The following is a 17594-nucleotide window of genomic DNA, read 5'->3' on the forward strand; positions in this document are numbered from 1 at the left end:
CGGTATTTAAGAATAGGTAAATTGGGATTACCTACATCTGGCCCATAGGGGCTTATTTACAGTCCCCTTGCGCGGCCAGTATGTCACTTTTTCCCATGTTAAAAGTGATGCACTGGTAGTGCAAGGGGCTTGTAAATAAGCCCCATGAGTTCACACCAGCCTTAAACAGGATCTGCATGAAGCCACTATCAAAAGCCTTTGTTGTTAGGGTGTTGTGATCGCGATGTCTAGCATAGGGCGAGACTTTGCAGCTCGCCAACCCAAGCCAGTTTGAATTGGAAGAGAGATGCAAATACCCACTTTCTTGTACAGAAGGCCACCTATGCCGGTCCAGTCAACATTTAGAAGAGCTACACTCTGGCGTCCAGAAGAACTGTTTTGACCTGAAAAAAGTTAGAATACGTTATATTTGGATCCTGATCTGAAGTGCTTGTCTGTGAAGCAGAGTACCCACACCTCAAGCAGGACCCTCCCAAAAAGGGATTGGCTCGCCAGCCTCCTGACTACTGAATTGCCCAATGAGATGCAACCAGACTGACTTGGCTACAAAGGTGCATACAGGTGAGTTGCCCAGACCAGGGACTCTGCCAGACACACTCACTCTTCAATAACACATTTGCGATGAGGCCTCAATTTCGGCGCAAACGTCCTTCACCGGGCTTTGGGGGTCATGCCGAAGGTGGTGCCCCCACCTGTGCTGCGAGTGTGACAGGAGACACTCGGGTTGCCTTTCGGACGTTCTCCTGAAATGGATTTGAGGGCCTACAACTTCTAGCGTAACTACCAGATCCAGTAATGGCAGACATGGACTGAACCATGTTGAAAATAATGGTGCTTCTGCTCCTAAGTGAATAAATGAAGGAATGAAGAGGACTTGATAGAGCATGGTGGTGACATCACAGGGGTATACTTGAGCTATTTTAATTGTACCAGGTGACACAATTTACCAGTCAATGTTAGATGTAAACAGCCATGTTTCAATGGCTTTCCAAAAAGCTGAGTGAGATGGGATTTTGCCAATGGGATCCGAAACGGAGCTTCATATTTTTGGGGGCCAGAGCGCTAAATAATCTGACACGACATCTGGATCATTTGAGCCGAGATATAGTCAGAAGGATGACCTCAGAGGAAAGGAGAGTATGGAATGGGTGTGAGATTTCAGATTCCTGCGGGGAATAGAGGCCCATTTGCAAAACAGGCTTGCTGACAAATCCATTGAACCTTAAAGGTGATCCTTTTGTGAATTTGGGGAAAATGTAACAGAATAAGGCAGTGAGAGGTATTTATTTTCTGAGTGGGTAAGGTGCAAAGTTAAATGCACTGTCATGTTTTGAATGCTCTGGAGCGGGTTGATCAGATACTGCAGTAGACCCAGATAGACTGTGTTGGACTTGACCCTCTCTGTCAGGCCACCCCCATACGTTTTGCCTTCACCCTTCCTGTTTTCTGAAATACTTTTTGTTGGCTTTTAGGACTCTGTAAACTTTACCACAGCTGACCAGTGCTAAAGTGTACATATACTACTGTATGAAGATGGCCAAATCTTGGGTACAGCTACGATGCTGCAAACCTGCCACCCATTCAGTTTTCAGGACAATAACGAGATCAGAAGAGATGGCTCACTTGGTTCCATATCAGCTGGCTTAACCAATTCCTTGCCCAACATTACTAAGAAAATAAAGGGAAACCTTTCATTCATGTCCCATGGTGAAAGGTCACAATTGCCCCCACCCTCTCATTTCTTGTTGTGGACCATGAAAGAAGTGAAAATGCATTGTGAAAGCCATCCGGCCATTTGAATGGAATAGCATCCACTTTCAACTGTTGCAAAGCCAAACCTCTGGTTTAAAAACACTTGAGCATTCTTCTGCGATACAGTAAGATTCAGCCAAGTAGCCCCGGCAGTTTGCAAAGGCACCTGGAAGAGCGTGATGCCTCGATAAAGGGAATATACACCTTTGATTATTTGCCTGTACATTTTATTACTTCTGGTACAGGACCCGGTGAAAATGCAAGCAGGGTTTCACCCAGAGATCTGTCTGGCATTCTAGAACACTTTAGCGAGTGTCCCATTGCTTTTTAGGTCAAAGCCTACCAGACAGCACAGCTGTGTGGTTTGCTAAAGACATCTTGAGGACATGTGGAAAGTTTTCCTGGGAATACATTCTGCCCTTTGCTTATCATTGGCTTTGTGGTTTGTAACTCACATTTGCTTGGCTTCTATTTGCTAGCTTTACTTGTTTTAGGCTGTCCAGTTTCAGTTCGTCCCTCCCGCAGAGCATCCCTTATTTTCTGTATAATTTCACCAGTGTTTGATTTCTCTAAACAGGCCTTTGAATCTTGTTCATATCTTGTCGCATTTGCTGTGCATTTAAAGACAGAGGTCAAATGTCTTGCTCTGTCCTACAAGGAGCTTGGTGTTTACCTTTCTTTCTCTGACTCCAAAGTAAGAGGATTTATGTGACAATCATGCTGGCTACTGGGGGTGTTCTGGAGGAAGGTTGTACGATGTTATTTTTCCAGCACACACCAAAATGTAAATGTTTGTAAGTGAACTGTGCAGATATGAAAAAATATATCAGAATTAGGAAGGCACAAATAAAACTAATTTTTGTGTAATTCTGAAGTTTGGTGGAAACTGATCTTTTAATGTGATGAAAACAAAACAATACACTTGTTGGTGACATTTCTACACATTATGGTTTGTGCGCTGTATACCTTTATCATGAAAGCTGTATGTCTGTGCAAATGTAATGGTCGTTTTAATTGAAGATGTGTTGTTTGTAATGGCAGTGCGCTACCACACTATGCATACTTCATTTTGCTCCACTCCACTCTACTCTGCACAACTTCACTCTAAGTCACTCCAATCTAAACCACTCTGCTTTACCCAGAAACAACTCTTCTCTATGCCAATGCACTCTATGTCACTCTACTCTGCACCACTTCACTTCCGCCACTGCACTCTACACAACTCCTGTCTGGGCCACTTCACTCTACTCTGCATCACTTCATTCTACACCACTCCACTCTGCAGCACTTCACTCTGCGCCACTGCACTCTATGTGCCACTCCACTCTATGCTAGTGCACTCTACTCCAACCCACTCTAAGCCAATCTAATCTACTCTGCATCACTGTTCTCTATACCACCATGCTTTATATCACTGCACTCTATGTCACTGCTCTCTATGCAACACACTGGGCCCTGTACCACTCCACTCTACGCCACTTCACTCTACTCTGAAACAATACACTCTATGCCACTGCACTCTACGATTGGCACTCCATGCCACTCTTTTTGCACCACTCCACTCTACACCACTCTACACCACTGCAATCTAGGCTGCACCACTCCACTCTACTCTGCACCACTCTACACTATGTCTCTGCACTCTATGCCACTCTAACCACTTCACTATACAGCACTACACTCTATGCCAATGAACTCTACACTACTTTACTCCAAACCGATGCACTCTACGCCAATCTCTGCACCGTTGCACTCTAATCTACTCTGCACCACTATACTCTGTGCCACTGCTCTCTACGCCACTCTACTCAACACCGTTCTACACTGTGCCACTGCACTCTATGCCAATGCACTCTACAACCCTCTAATGCACACCATTGCACTCTACAACGGTCTATTCTGCAAAACTGCACTCTGCCACTGTACTCTACGCCACTGCAGTCTACATAACTGCACTCTGACAATGCACTCTACACCACTCTACACTACACCACTGCTCTCTATGTCACTCCATGCCACTGCACTCTACCCTACACCACTCCACTCTACGCTACACTACTCCACTCTGCGCCACTTCACTCTACTCTGAAACAATTTACTCTATGCCATTGCACTCTATGCCACTCTACTCCATTCCACTCTAACCTGCGCCACTCTAATCTAGCCTGCGCCACTCCAGTCTATCCTGCGCCACACCAATGTATGCCACGCTACTCTGCACCTCTCTACTCCACTGCATTGCATGGTACTCCACTGCACTCAATGCACTGCACTCTATGCCACTCTACTTTACCCTGTACCACTCCACTCTACCCAGCCCCATTCCACTCTAAGCCACTGCACTCTACGTGACAGCACTCTGTGCCACTGCAGTCTATTCCACTGCAATCTACCCTGCCTCACTCTCTTCTGCTCCACTCAACTCTCCACCACTCTCCTCTACGCCACAGCACTCTACTGCAATCTAGACTGCGCAGCTCCAATCTACACCATTCTACTCTACTCTGCACCACAGTACACTATGGCTCTACACTCTACACCACTCTACTCTAACCACTGCACTCTACGCCAATGAACTCTACATCACTTTACTCACAACCAATGCACTCTACACGACTACAGTCCACGCCAATCTACTCTGCATCACTGCACTTTACGCCACTCTGTTCTACTCTACACAACTGTACTCTATGCCACTCTACTTTAAACTAATCTACACTACATCACTGCTCTTTACGCCAATGCACTCTATGCCACTCTACTATATACCACTGCACTCTATGACACTCTACTCTGCAACACTACACTCTCTGCCACTAAAGTCTACACCATGCTACTCTGCACCACTGTACTTGATGCCAGGTACTCTACACCATTACACTCTACTCTGCAACACTGCACTCTATGCCACTGCTCTCTATGCCACTGCTCTCTATGCCACTCTAATCTACTCTGTACCACAGCACTCTATAACACTGCACTCTATGCCACTCTACACTACACCACTGCAGTCTGCCTCATTCTACTCTATGCCACTGCACTCTACTCTGCACCACTCCATTTTACACCACTTCACGCTACTCTAAAACGATATACTCTACATCACTGCACTCTAGGTCTCTCTACTCTATGCCACTCCAGTATGTGGCACCACTCCACTCTGCGCTGCTCTAATCTACCATGCGCCATGCCAATCTACGCCACTCTACTCTGCACCTCTTTACTCTACACCACTGCACTCTATGCCACACCATGCTGCCATGCACCACTCCACTCTACCCTGCACCATTCCACTTTAAGCTACTAAATGTTATGCCACAGCACTCTGCACCACTGCACTCTACTCCACTGTAATCTATGCTGCCTCACTCCAGTCTGCGCCACTCTATTGTTCACCACTCTACGCCACTGCACTCTACTCTAAACCAATGCACTCTATTCTACTGCACTCTATGCTACTGCACTCCACGCCAATCTACTCTGCACCACCGTACTGTGCACCACTTCACTCTAGACGACTATACTCCAGTCTTCTCCACTCCACTCTATGACATTGACATCCATGACTCTCTACTCCATTAAACCCTACTCCACTCTATACCACTCTACGACACTTTACTCCACTCTTCGACACTCAACGCAACTTCCTCTATGCCACTCCATGCCACTTTATTCCATTCTATTCTACAACACATTACCCCACTCTACACCCCTCCACTCTATGCCACTCCATGACAACGTATGCCTCTCCACTCTACAATACTCTACTCCACTCTACACCACTCCACTTTATGACACTCTACTCCACTCTGTCATTCCACTCCGCTCCACTACTCCACTGTATGCCACTGCAGTCTATGACAATCTACTCTACGGCACTCTATTCAACTCCATCTATGGCACTCCACATTGCTTTACTCCACTCTATGCCACTCCACTCTGCTTTACACCTCTTCACTCTGCCACACTGTACTCCACTCTACGCTCTTCCACTCTATACCAACCTCCACAACACTTCACAACACTTTACAACCCTCTACGCAATGCCACTCTACGACAGTCTACTCTACATCACCGTATGCCACCCACTCTATGCCACACCACTCTCTTTTATGCCATTAACTTTTAGCCATGCTGAAGAGTAGCCATGCTGGTGAACAACATTGCTAAAACATATTGGCAAACCAAATAGCTCGTGGAGAGGCAAGACCTGTTGGCTTTGCCAGTTCTTGTTGCAAAACGCTGCTAATAAATTGACATTTAAAATGAAATAGAGTTGTTCTGAATAAAAAGAAGAATGCTGTGAAGGTCCCTGTATATCACTGCATGCTGGAAGAGCGAGAAGCTTACCCAAGGGCATATATTTAGCACCTAGATGCACCTTCTCCATGATACTTACCATCAGCCCCACTGAAGACTGTAGGTAAGGGTCAAGGCAGAGGGGCCATGGTTTTAAGATCCGCCAAAGCTGAGACTCGGTAACAAAGAAAGTGATGTACCTGCGAGTGCCTGTTCAGGGAATCAGGAAAACATCAAAAACAAGTTCTCTGCACCTACGAATTTGCCTGGATATAGCTTTCGAAGAGACTAAAATGAAAGCACAGGTGACTCATCATTATTCCTATCAGATGCACCAAAGAAATCCAAAGGCACTGTGGTGCTCATTTCCGACTTTGTAGTGATCTTGGAGGAAGCTATCGAACTTGGCAGAAACTCTAATGCCCCAAGAGAAGGAGGGATAGTGAACCGGTTGTCTAATTCAGGGTGGATGAATGTTGCTCATTGTTTTGAATAGCCACTACATAAATACTTTGGAGAATAGTCTTGGAGCATGAGAGAATCCAAAGAAAGAACTATAGACTGGAAGTGGATTTCCCCACGGCAAATCTAATTAAACACTCATGAGTCTCAACAATTGAGATGTGAATATAAGCACCCTCCCACTTAGGAAATGTGTGATGCCCCTCTGGAAATGTAAAGGCTTGAAGCAATGACATCATCATTCAGAAGAGGAGCTTGCTCTTATATTGGCTGTCAGTCAAGTAGATTGCCATGTTCAAAGGCCTCTGCATTGCACATAAGACGTTGCATGGCACAGTTCCATCTTATATTAAGGAGCGGTAAAGGCAATATGTGCCTGGACGCCAGCTATTCTCCTCTGAGGCTTTTGTGACCTGCCCACGCTCCCCAAAAAACTACTTTGGGCGGTCGTGCCTTTTCTGTTATGATACCACCGACCTGGAAAGGACTTCCGAAAGGTTTGAGGAAAGAAACTGCTCTCCTTCCCTTTCGGAAGAGAATGAAAACGTTCCTCTTTAAACAAGCTTTTGGAGAAGATTAATACTTATCTCATCACCATCGGTAGTAACAGGTTATCATAACCCTTGGGCAAGCGCCTCTAGACCAGTGATATTTGGGTGCTATATAAGCGTTATTAACGTAACATAACATATAGTGGTTCACCCTCTACAAGTCTGTGACTAGTAGCAAGAATCCAGATTGTTTCATGATATAGAACACAATGGACTAGAAAGCTCCCATATGTGACGCAAAGTGGGAATTGGCAACACGGTGCTGTGCTCAAGCAAAATATGGATGTTAACTCCCCAATGACATCTTTGTTACAAGTTTCCTGTTCCAGGACTTTACTAAAAACCTTGACAGTGGAAGGAAATGGTTGCATTCAAGTTCTTAGAATGAGTGGAATCTATGAACTCACTCCAGTCTCCAGCTATTTGTTTTATCACATTATATTATGTTACATTATCTCTTCGGATCTAATGTATTGCCATGTTATGAACATTATTTTGTAGCCCTCTACTTTTGTTATGGCCTCAAAGCACTTTCAGAAGACCAAAGACTTTCCACACGGTTCCACAGTTACCATTGCAGACCTTTGTCTTATGAGGTTGGGTTCTGCTCATATTCTTGGTTAAGTGGCTATACCATATTCTTTGAGCAGCCAGAATATGATTTTAGGGTTAAAAAATCAATCTATAATTAATATACATGTGCCCTGCCCTGGGCTTTGGTGTTGGACACAATAAGTCTAAATGAGACGTACCTTGCGTGAATACCAACTGGGCTTCTTTTGAGTGCCTGAGACTTCCAAGCTAGCTGCTTGTTTGGGTCTCCTTAAATCCGTGTGATCCTTTGCTACATGCCAAATGAACCCAGCAGGCTTGGTTTCACACCAGATTGAACACAAACCTAAGTGGTCTCTGTAATACTAGAGTGACACAAGTAAGAGACCCTTAGACCTTCTCTATCTCTCAATGAGACCTACACGGGGTGGAGGGGCGTTGCTTCCACATCATTATTTGACTGCAGATTGGCTATAAGCAGGGCTACTAGAATAATGTTCTCCTACAGCAATGGCATTTTCTGCAGAATTACGGGCTTACTACATTTACCACATATTTCATCATTTGCCGCATCATTTGCAAAATTATTGTAGCTCGATCGGATCAAGTTTGTTAAAAGAAATGTGTCGCGTGTGCTGCTGCGTAGTGTTGAGCACTTTGCAAAGCTTTACTGATCACTTTTCAATTGTTTAATATGTATTCGGGTGTTAAATAGAACTAAGCTGGTATTTGTGACAAACATTATTATTGTCCCAGTTGATGTGCTGGGAAAGTGTCTTTGTCTGTAGTATGAAAAGATCTAGATATGATTTGAGACGGGTTTAGTCTTTCTTAGTCATTAAAATGTTTTGCTTCTTTATTCATGTATGTAATGAATAATGTATACTTTCCTTTCTCTGGAAACCTTTCGGTTTTGCATAACGTTGAAATCCACGTTGTACTAACATTTGCAAAAATGACACAAAAATAAGAAAATGCTACCATAGAATGTGCCACTAAATGCATATTTTGCATTATCTTGTAGCGCTATTTAGTCAACCATGTCGTATAATGTGGTCCTCAACTACCACATAATTACAGTGGTCTTGGTTAAACACAGGCGTAGATTAGCCTCGGGTTACAGCCACTTATCGGTAAAACTAGCAGTATATAATTTTAATTTTCCACCAAACATGGAGATGGAATGTAAGAAGGTCGCTATATAAATACAAACCTCTTTCCCTCACTATCCCGCCACCTACCTTTCTCTACCCAAATAACTGAATAACATATCCACTTCTCAAATTACTTCATATTTTACTGTACTAATTTTCAACACTAATCCTTTATGGGTTCCGGAGTGGCGTGCTACTCGCCAGAAAAGCGCTTCACATCCATCAGGGGTAACAAGTGCTATATGAATGCAAACCTTTCTTCCCCTTTTATCCCTCCGCTATCCTTCTCACTCCAAATAACTGACTAATATCCACCGCTGAAATTACTTCATATTTCACCATATTAATTCACCACTAATCCTTTCGGGCTTCCTGACTAGCGTGCTTCAACACCCCATCAGGGGTAACAAGCGCTATATAAATACAAACATTTTTCCTCCTCTATCCTTCTGCTATCATTCCAAATCCCATGTACTTGCATGTTTCACTATACTAATTCAACACTAATCCTCTATGGGTCCCGGAGTAGCGTGCTACTCGCCGAAAAAGCGCTTCGACGCCTCGTCAGGGGTAGTAAGCACTATTTACAATACAATACAATCTGCAGCAATCCGAAGTACATGCTTATGTTGGTGGGGCAAAGGGGGCAGGGGAATTGCAGTCTGTGCATATCGGGGGCCTTGTGGGGGCAGCAGCTAAGGCCCTGTCAGGAAAAAGCAAACAATGACAGGGATCGCTGTAGCAGGACGCGTGGCAGGACGTGTGGCAGATTCGAGTTTCTGGTGGTGTACACTCTCCCCATCTCGGGGTACGGGTCGCTGGTGACGTACAGTGTCCCCTCCTCTGACGCTAGGGGGGCATGACACGACAAGACGCACTGTGACGTACCACAGCGGGCTGCCATTCCAGCTGCTCTCCCCACCTGTGTGCAGCCGAGGCTGCGCGCGCGTGTCAGAAAGGAAACTCACGGCGTCACTCTTCTTTCCTCGCGCCTTCCTTCTGCCGCTCTCTGGTTTGGGACCGTCATGGCGCTCGTCGGCGCTCCATCTTAATTAGCTCTTCATATTAATCTCGCAAATAATGTGGCAACTCCAGCCCCCCTGAGCCCCGGCCTGCTGCATTAATTATTCCCCCTGCGCGGGGCTGTCAGAGCCAGGGAAGAAGGGCGGTAAGGAGGCTAGGGGAGTGTGGGGGTATGGAGGGGGAAAGGCATGGAAGAAGTGGAAGGGAAGAGTGGGTGAGAGTTCAGGAGATGAGGGGAAGGACGGAGAGGGAGGGTTTGATAGGAAGGGATGAGGAGGCAATAGGAAGAAGAGACAATATGTCAGGCAATAGAGGGGTGAGAGGAAGTGAGATAAAGGAAGAGGAAAGTAAGTGATGGGTGGAGGAGACAGAGGGAAAGAGGAAGATGAAATTATGAGAGATGACAAAGAGGAAGAGAATCATGGATGAGAGGGAGTGAGATGAGAGAAAGAGTTCGAGAGGATGTGTGAGACAAAGACATAAAGAGGAAGCGTGGATTGTGAGAGGCGAGAGGCATGAGGGAAATCTAATACGAGGAAAAATGCTTGGCTTAAGAACAAGAGGGTAAAAGGACGTAAACTTTGAAACAAGGAAAAAGGAATGACGGAGAAGAAAAAAATGGAGCAAGGGTCAGAAAGGGTAAATGTGAAAGAAGGAAATTAGAGAAAAGGGACATAGGGAATTAAGAGTTAAGAGACGGAGGGATGAGAAGTAGAGATGAAAGGAAAGGAAGAAGAAAACAACTGCAGTGATAAGAGGCAATAAGGCGTAATAGAGTGTGAATTGTAGGGCAAAGAAGAAAGCAGTGGAATGAGAAACAACTAGGTGAGAGGGTGAAAACAAATGATATACGGATAGCTGAAAGTGACAGATGGAAAAGCCATCCTGTTTGTTATCGAAAGTATAATCTGGCCTGAGCCGAGCTCTCTAGATACCCGAGGTTCACTCCTGGCGCTGGAGGAGCATGCTCGCTAACTGAGTGCTATGCTTGACATCTAGGGGCCTCTCCTGACACGCAAGGATCACACATGGCACCCGAGGCCCTTACCTGATACCTGGGGGAATCTCCTCACACCTGAGGGCCAAGCCTGACACTTGATGGTTGTGCTCGATCCTTCCCTGACACACGATAGCCGCTCTTACCACTCTGAACTTCTAAAGGGCACATCTGACCCATGAGTAGCATTCCTGCCACGTTCAGTGCTGTAAGGTCACACCTAACACCAGAGGCCCTTGATATTACTAATACCTTAGCCCATCCCCAAGAGGCTTCTTAGCAACCGATGTGTTGCTTTTAGTCTTTTTAGCCAGACTTCTACCATATCAAAATATTTTTAAGCACAAGATGCATGGCAGGAGATCAGGTAGTCCCTACCTATCTATGGCCAGCACCCCCTTCTGTTCCAGAAATGATGTTGCCTTAAATGAAGACACTATTTTAATATTGTGATGAAAAAATGCACTGTGTGCGCATCTTACTAATTTCTGCTTATCCTTGAGTGGTGGTAGGTCATTGGTCATACCTCGCAGAGTGGCAATAGCCACTACTAGATATAGATGAATATTAGGAGTCAGAAGACCACCTAGTTTTTTCTGTACAATTGTGCGAGTTTGGTCATAGTCTTCCTTGCATTCATGTATTATGCCCTATGGAGAATGATAGCTGTTACCAAGATATAGAGAAAGACATTACCAGTCAGGAGTGTCCGAGTGTGGACGTACTCTTCAGATTTACCCTTCAAAATTCAGTTTCTCTTCGTGCATGGATCTTGCAACTGTTGTTGGGCAAGACATTGGCCTATGCCCACTCACACAGGCGCCCACTTATTCAATATTCCAGTGGCTTCCGAATATAAAAAACTCTTTAAGGTTCTCTTATCAACAGTCTCCTCTCCACAGAGTTCCCTCCGATTGATAATCTCGCTATCAGTTAAATGTGAAAGCAGCTGTTTTTGAAGAAGTAGATCTGACATCTGGAAGCAGAGGAACAGTTGAGGTTCCGATTCAACTAAATGACCTCCAGCCTTGCATTCTCAGCTTGTAAAACGGGGTTACATAACTGTGGGACGAGAGGTATAAAGCAGTCCGGGTATCGCACTGCACTTGTAAGATCACCCACTTATCAGACCATTAAATGCACCAAAGGATAGAGTACAATTTGATTTGCAGATTGAATTCCCTATAGTCCCCCACTCCACGTTAGTGCTGCTCCTTACTCAAGGTTGGGTTCGCTGTAGAAACAGCTGATTTCAATTTGCAATTTGGAGGAAGGCATTGAGACTCCAGCATGCCTGTGAGTTTATCCTTGAAGGAAATGTATCCTCTTTACTGAGCAGAACCTTTAGGAGAGTGTAGGAGAGTAGGGTCTGCTTTCTATGGTTACCCCCACTTTTTGCTGTGTTTCACTGGTTTTTCGACTTTAGTATGGCTGTGGCCCTGTTAATTAGGACTACAGCCTAGATGTTCTCTCTCTAAAGTGATACCATGTACTTTAGGTACATACCATATTCGTTACTGGGTCACCCTTGTGAGTCCCTGTATATGGTACCTTAGGTATCCAGGGCATAGGGACCCCAGAGGCCTACCAAGGGCTGAAGCATGTATTATGCCACCCCTGGTTAGCCTTCCAAAATAGCACCACAGGTCTGCACTTGCTGCCTGGGTAAGGTGGTGTAAGCACCCCTTACTTGATATAGTATACCTATATCTATCTATCTATCTATCTATCTATCTATCTATCTATCTATCTATCTATCTATCTATCTATCTATCTATCTATCTATCTATCTATCTATCTATCTATCTATCTATCTATGTATCTATATATATTTATAAATATATATATATATATATAGACACATATTAGCCTATAAGTAACTCCTATGGCAGGCCTTGACAATCCTGAAGGCAGAGTGTTTGTTTTTGTGTGAGAGGGTGCCCTAGCATGAGCTGAGCCCCACTGCAGCTTTCAGAACCATCTCCTTATAGCTATTCTATGATATAGCCATACCATATACTCTTAAGTATATGGTATGGCTATCTCATTCCTCGCCGGGAGAACTCAAAGAGTCCGACTCCCCCCATTCAACTCAGAGGCCACTAAAGTCATCTGTGGAGTACCACAAGGATCATCACTCAGTCCCACCCTCTTCAACGTCTACATGAGTCCACTTGCCTCCATCGCGCGTCAACACAACCTTAACATCATCTCTTACGCCGATGACAACCAATTAATCCTTTCCCTCACCAAAGACCCTAACACCGCCAAAACCAACCTTCACGAAGGCATGAAAGAAGTAGCCGAATGGATGAAACATAGCCGCCTAAAACTCAACTCAGACAAAACGGAGGTGCTCATCCTAGGATCCTCCCCCTCTGCCTGGGACGACTCTTGGTGGCCTTCCGCTCTGGGCACAGCACCCACACCCACAGACCACGCATGGAACCTGGGCTTCATCCTAGACTCCTCTCTCTCGATGTCCAGACAAGTCAACGCAGTCTCATCCTCCTGCTTCAACGTACTTCGCATTCTCAAAAAGATCTTCCGCTGGATCCCCCTCGAAACAAGAAAGACTGTCACCCACGCACTGGTCACGAGTCGACTGGATTATGGTAACTCACTATACGCCGGAATCACAGCAAAATTACAGAAAAAACTCCAACGCATCCAAAACGCATCAGCGAGACTCATATTGGACATCCCTCGCCAAGATCACATCACCGGACCCTAAAAAAGACCCCCACTGGCTTCCCGTCAACATGAGAATTACATTCCGCCTTCTCACCCACGCACACAAGGCCCTCTACAAACTAGGACCCGAATGCCTCAACACTCGACTGTCCTTCTACACACCCACCCGCCAACTTAGATCGTCCAATCAAGCCCTCGCCGCAGTCCCGCGCATCCGAAAATCTACCATGGGTGGTAGGTCCTTCTCCTTCCTGGCTGCCAAGACCTGGAACTCACTCCCCACTCACCTCCGCCTTACTCAAAACCACATCTCCTTCAGAAAAGAACTTCAAACATGGCTATTCGACAAAAATTGAACCCCCTCTTCCCCAAGCGCCTTGAGACCCTCTGGGTGAGTAGTGCGCTATATAAATCCCTGAACTTGAACTTAAGTGCATTATAATCCTCGCAGTTAATGCTAACTTTGGTTTGGCTTTATCAAAACATGTAGTGTAAGGTGTCAAACGCTTTGGAATACTACCCCCCGCCAGTTATGGCGGCGGGGTTAGCATTCCACCCTTCTAGAGGGAGAAGACATGTACATACTGGTATACCCGGTTGAAGTTAAACAGAGCTTTAGCATCACAAAATGGATGCTGCTGCCACAGACACAAGTCTGACCTCCTGCTGCTGGACGAAACTCCGGCAGGGGAGGCCTGGACAATAGGTTTCCTGTACAGGGAGGTGCTAGCACCACCCCAGACAGACTTTAGTGTATTGGGGCAGGGCGGGTTGCATTCAGTGAATGCTTTTCAGACCCTGCCTGGGGCACACAAGGTGCTCCATGCATTTCCCAGTTCAAACCGGTTGCTGGGGCACTCAGCCCCAGCTCTGGTGTGAAACTGGACAAAGGGGAAGGGGTGTAACCACCCCCTCCCCTGGCCCTCCCATAGGTGGGGCCATAGAGTTAGTCTATCCCCTAAAGTTAGTCCATCCCCTAAACTTAGTATAAGTATAGGAACCCAGTTAGATTACCCTGGACGAAACTCTGCAACATATATCCTGGACCTTCGACATTCCATATCGACTGGAAGATGGAAGAATCTCCCTTGGGGTCAAGGAGTGACCTCCCTGTTCAAACAGGCACCAAGAAGCATCTTTGCAGGTCTGCATTTTCAAAGCTCCCACCGGTTCCTGAAGAATTTGCGACACAGGACTTGGACTTCCAGACATCTCTGAAGCTGACACGAGTTCCCAGCAGAGCTGAGACCTGTAGCTGACCCGAGAGACAAATGGAACGGAACTCATGGACATCCTGCATTTTTGCAACTGCACCTACTTCCCGAGGTATCCTGAAGTTGTACATTGAGGTATTTGAAGTCCTTGCCCGAGCACCTTTTACACCGAAGTACAGAGGCCAGCACTCCACGAGTGACCCGTGAGTCCCCTTTCTTCACCACAGCTCGAGACTCCTTTGCAGTTCCTAACATGTAGTGTAAGGTGTCAAACGCCCCCACAAGCCCCCACAAAGGTCAATCCTTTGTTTCTTGACCTTTCCTGGTTGCTCCAGACATGCTCTGACTCCCCACCAAAGGGTGAGTCCCTCAGACCTTGCTAGTCTGCAATGAAGCCAATCTCGACATCTTGCGTGGATTGCTGTGGCCAAGGCTTGTTGGGTCCAGTCCAGATTCCGATGCTGCAGCACTCTACATCCTTCGCGGGACAGCTCGAATCAAGCTCCTGGTCATCGTCGACACCTCCTGGTCCTCGTGGCTGAAGAGTCAAGCTTCACCTACTTCACTTGAAAGCACCGACATTGGCTGGCATCTTCTTGTGGCCATCCTGGTCACTAGCTAGTGACCAAGACTCTGTCCCCTCTGCTTTCAGGTTCTTCACATCTCCGAACCACCCTTGGATCCACCCGGACACTTTTCCTCTGGTCGCCTGCAGCATTTCTTCGCAGCTCTCCTTTGTAATCGACGACTAAACCTGACAACAAAAGACACCTATGCACACGGCTTCCCTGGGTGAGATCACATGAGTACTCCGGTGCTTCCGTGGGTCTTGACTCTCGAAGTGTCCTAGTCTTAAAGGGTTCCATCGTAGTTCACCTCCAAGTGTCCTTAATCTTTAAAATTGTAACTTGTTCGTTCTCAATAGGAAGTCAATGGTGATTCGCGGCTGTGTTTAGACACCACATGCGTCCCTACCTTGGGTGGTTCCTGGTTGCCCCAGCGGTTCTACAGGCCCTAGGCCTGCTTTCTAACCCTCACGTGGTTCTTATACCACTATTTTAGTATATGGTTTGTGAGGCCCCTAGGGCATAACGTATACTGCAAAACACATAAGATGATGGACGGAATGTTGCACAATGGCAAAACATTCACCCCCAGTCACAGATCTGGGTTTAATCAGGGCTCGAAAATTCCACTCGACCGCTCGCATAGTCGAGCTAAATTTAACAAGGTCGAGCTGTTTTTAGGTCCTACTCGCCCTTTCTGGCGAGTAGGAAAACAAACCAACTTTTGTCCTCTGTCTGTGAAAACGGAGCAAATGTGACAAGATAACAAGATTTAAAGGCATTTTTATTGCTCACAAAGTTAATGATACAAAAGGGGGTGGTGATAGATGGAGCATCTGAATCAATCAAACACTCACACCCAGTCAAAAGATCTGGGTTTAATCCATCACCGTTCTTTAGCCCACTCTGCCACCCCAGTTCAGACATGGCTATATGCAAATCAGTCTGACCCTGTGCCTCATGGGAACAGTGCAGCCCGAACTGCCAAGCCATGTCTTCCCTGGACCGGAAACAAGCTTCCGAGGACCGGTTTCTGGCATTCCAGCCGTCTTTAGCCCGGCTTGCTTGAATCCAGTGGCAAAGTGAGCAAGGGACTCACGTCTGAGTATACCCTGCCACAATAATGGCGGCCAAAAGCGGTACAAAAGGGGGTGGTGATGGACGGAGCAACTGAATCAATCAAACACTCACACCCAGTCAAAAGATCTGGGTTTAATCCATCACCGTTCTTTAGCCCACTCTGCCACCCCAGTTCAGACATGGCTATATGCAAATCACAAAGTTAATGAGCAATAAAGATGCCTTTAAATCTTGTTATCTTGTCACATTTGCTCCGCTTTCACAGACGGAGGTCAAGTAGGTTGCAGTTAGGTTGAGGACATTTTTTAAGGTACTAGTCCTGCAGTATTAGTACAAATTTATTTATTTTATGAGCCCTGGTTTAATCCATCGTTATTTTGCTCACCAAGCCACCCGAGTTCAGACATGGCCATATGCAGATCAGTCTTGACCCTGTGCCTCATGAGAACAGTCCAGACCGAACTGCCAAGCCATGTCTTCCCTGGACCGGAATCAACGATCCTAGGACCGGTTTCTGGCTATCAGCCTTCATCAGCCAGGTTAGCTTGACTCCAGTGGCGTAGTGCACAGGACCCATGTCTGGACATACCCTCACCACATAGAGTGAACAGCAAAACACACAAGATGATGGACGGAATGTTGCACAATGGCAAAACATTCACCCCCAGTCACAGATCTGGGTTTTATCCATCGTTATTTTGCTCACCATATTTCACCGTATGTCCTGATATACACATCCGAAGTGTCGTTAAATGTGTCCTAACTTTTTCCCACATTTCTCGTTTTATAGTTTTTTATGGAGACTGTTTGTACAGTTTTGAACTTTGAAGACACAATTTTATATTGTTGATGTACATTTAGTGGCCTTCTTAGGGAATTGCTATGCAGGTATTGCTATCATTTGCAGGGGGCATTGACCGTCGGGCTACATTTCTTACCATGATTCAACTGTACAAGAAATAACGAGTATTTTCCTTTGAAATGCGAAAGCCCATGAAATGCGTCTCTTGTCTGTATGCATGTATTATTTACCAGTAATCATAATTACACCGACCCCTACCCTCCTTCCCGCCAAGTACCAGTCATTTATTTATGAGTAGGGCTTCTGGTTGTATAGCATTTATTTTTTGGACCTATATGTACGCATCTATGCATATTTATTTTGTTATTATTTTATTGATGTTTATCCATATTTATTGAATAGATTAAGTTGCAGCTACTACCACGTTGGGTTTTGTTTTTGTATACTA

The sequence above is a fragment of the Lissotriton vulgaris genome, chromosome 9, assembly GCF_964263255.1.
Source record: "Lissotriton vulgaris chromosome 9, aLisVul1.2, whole genome shotgun sequence".
Taxonomy (NCBI): Eukaryota; Metazoa; Chordata; class Amphibia; order Caudata; family Salamandridae; genus Lissotriton; species Lissotriton vulgaris.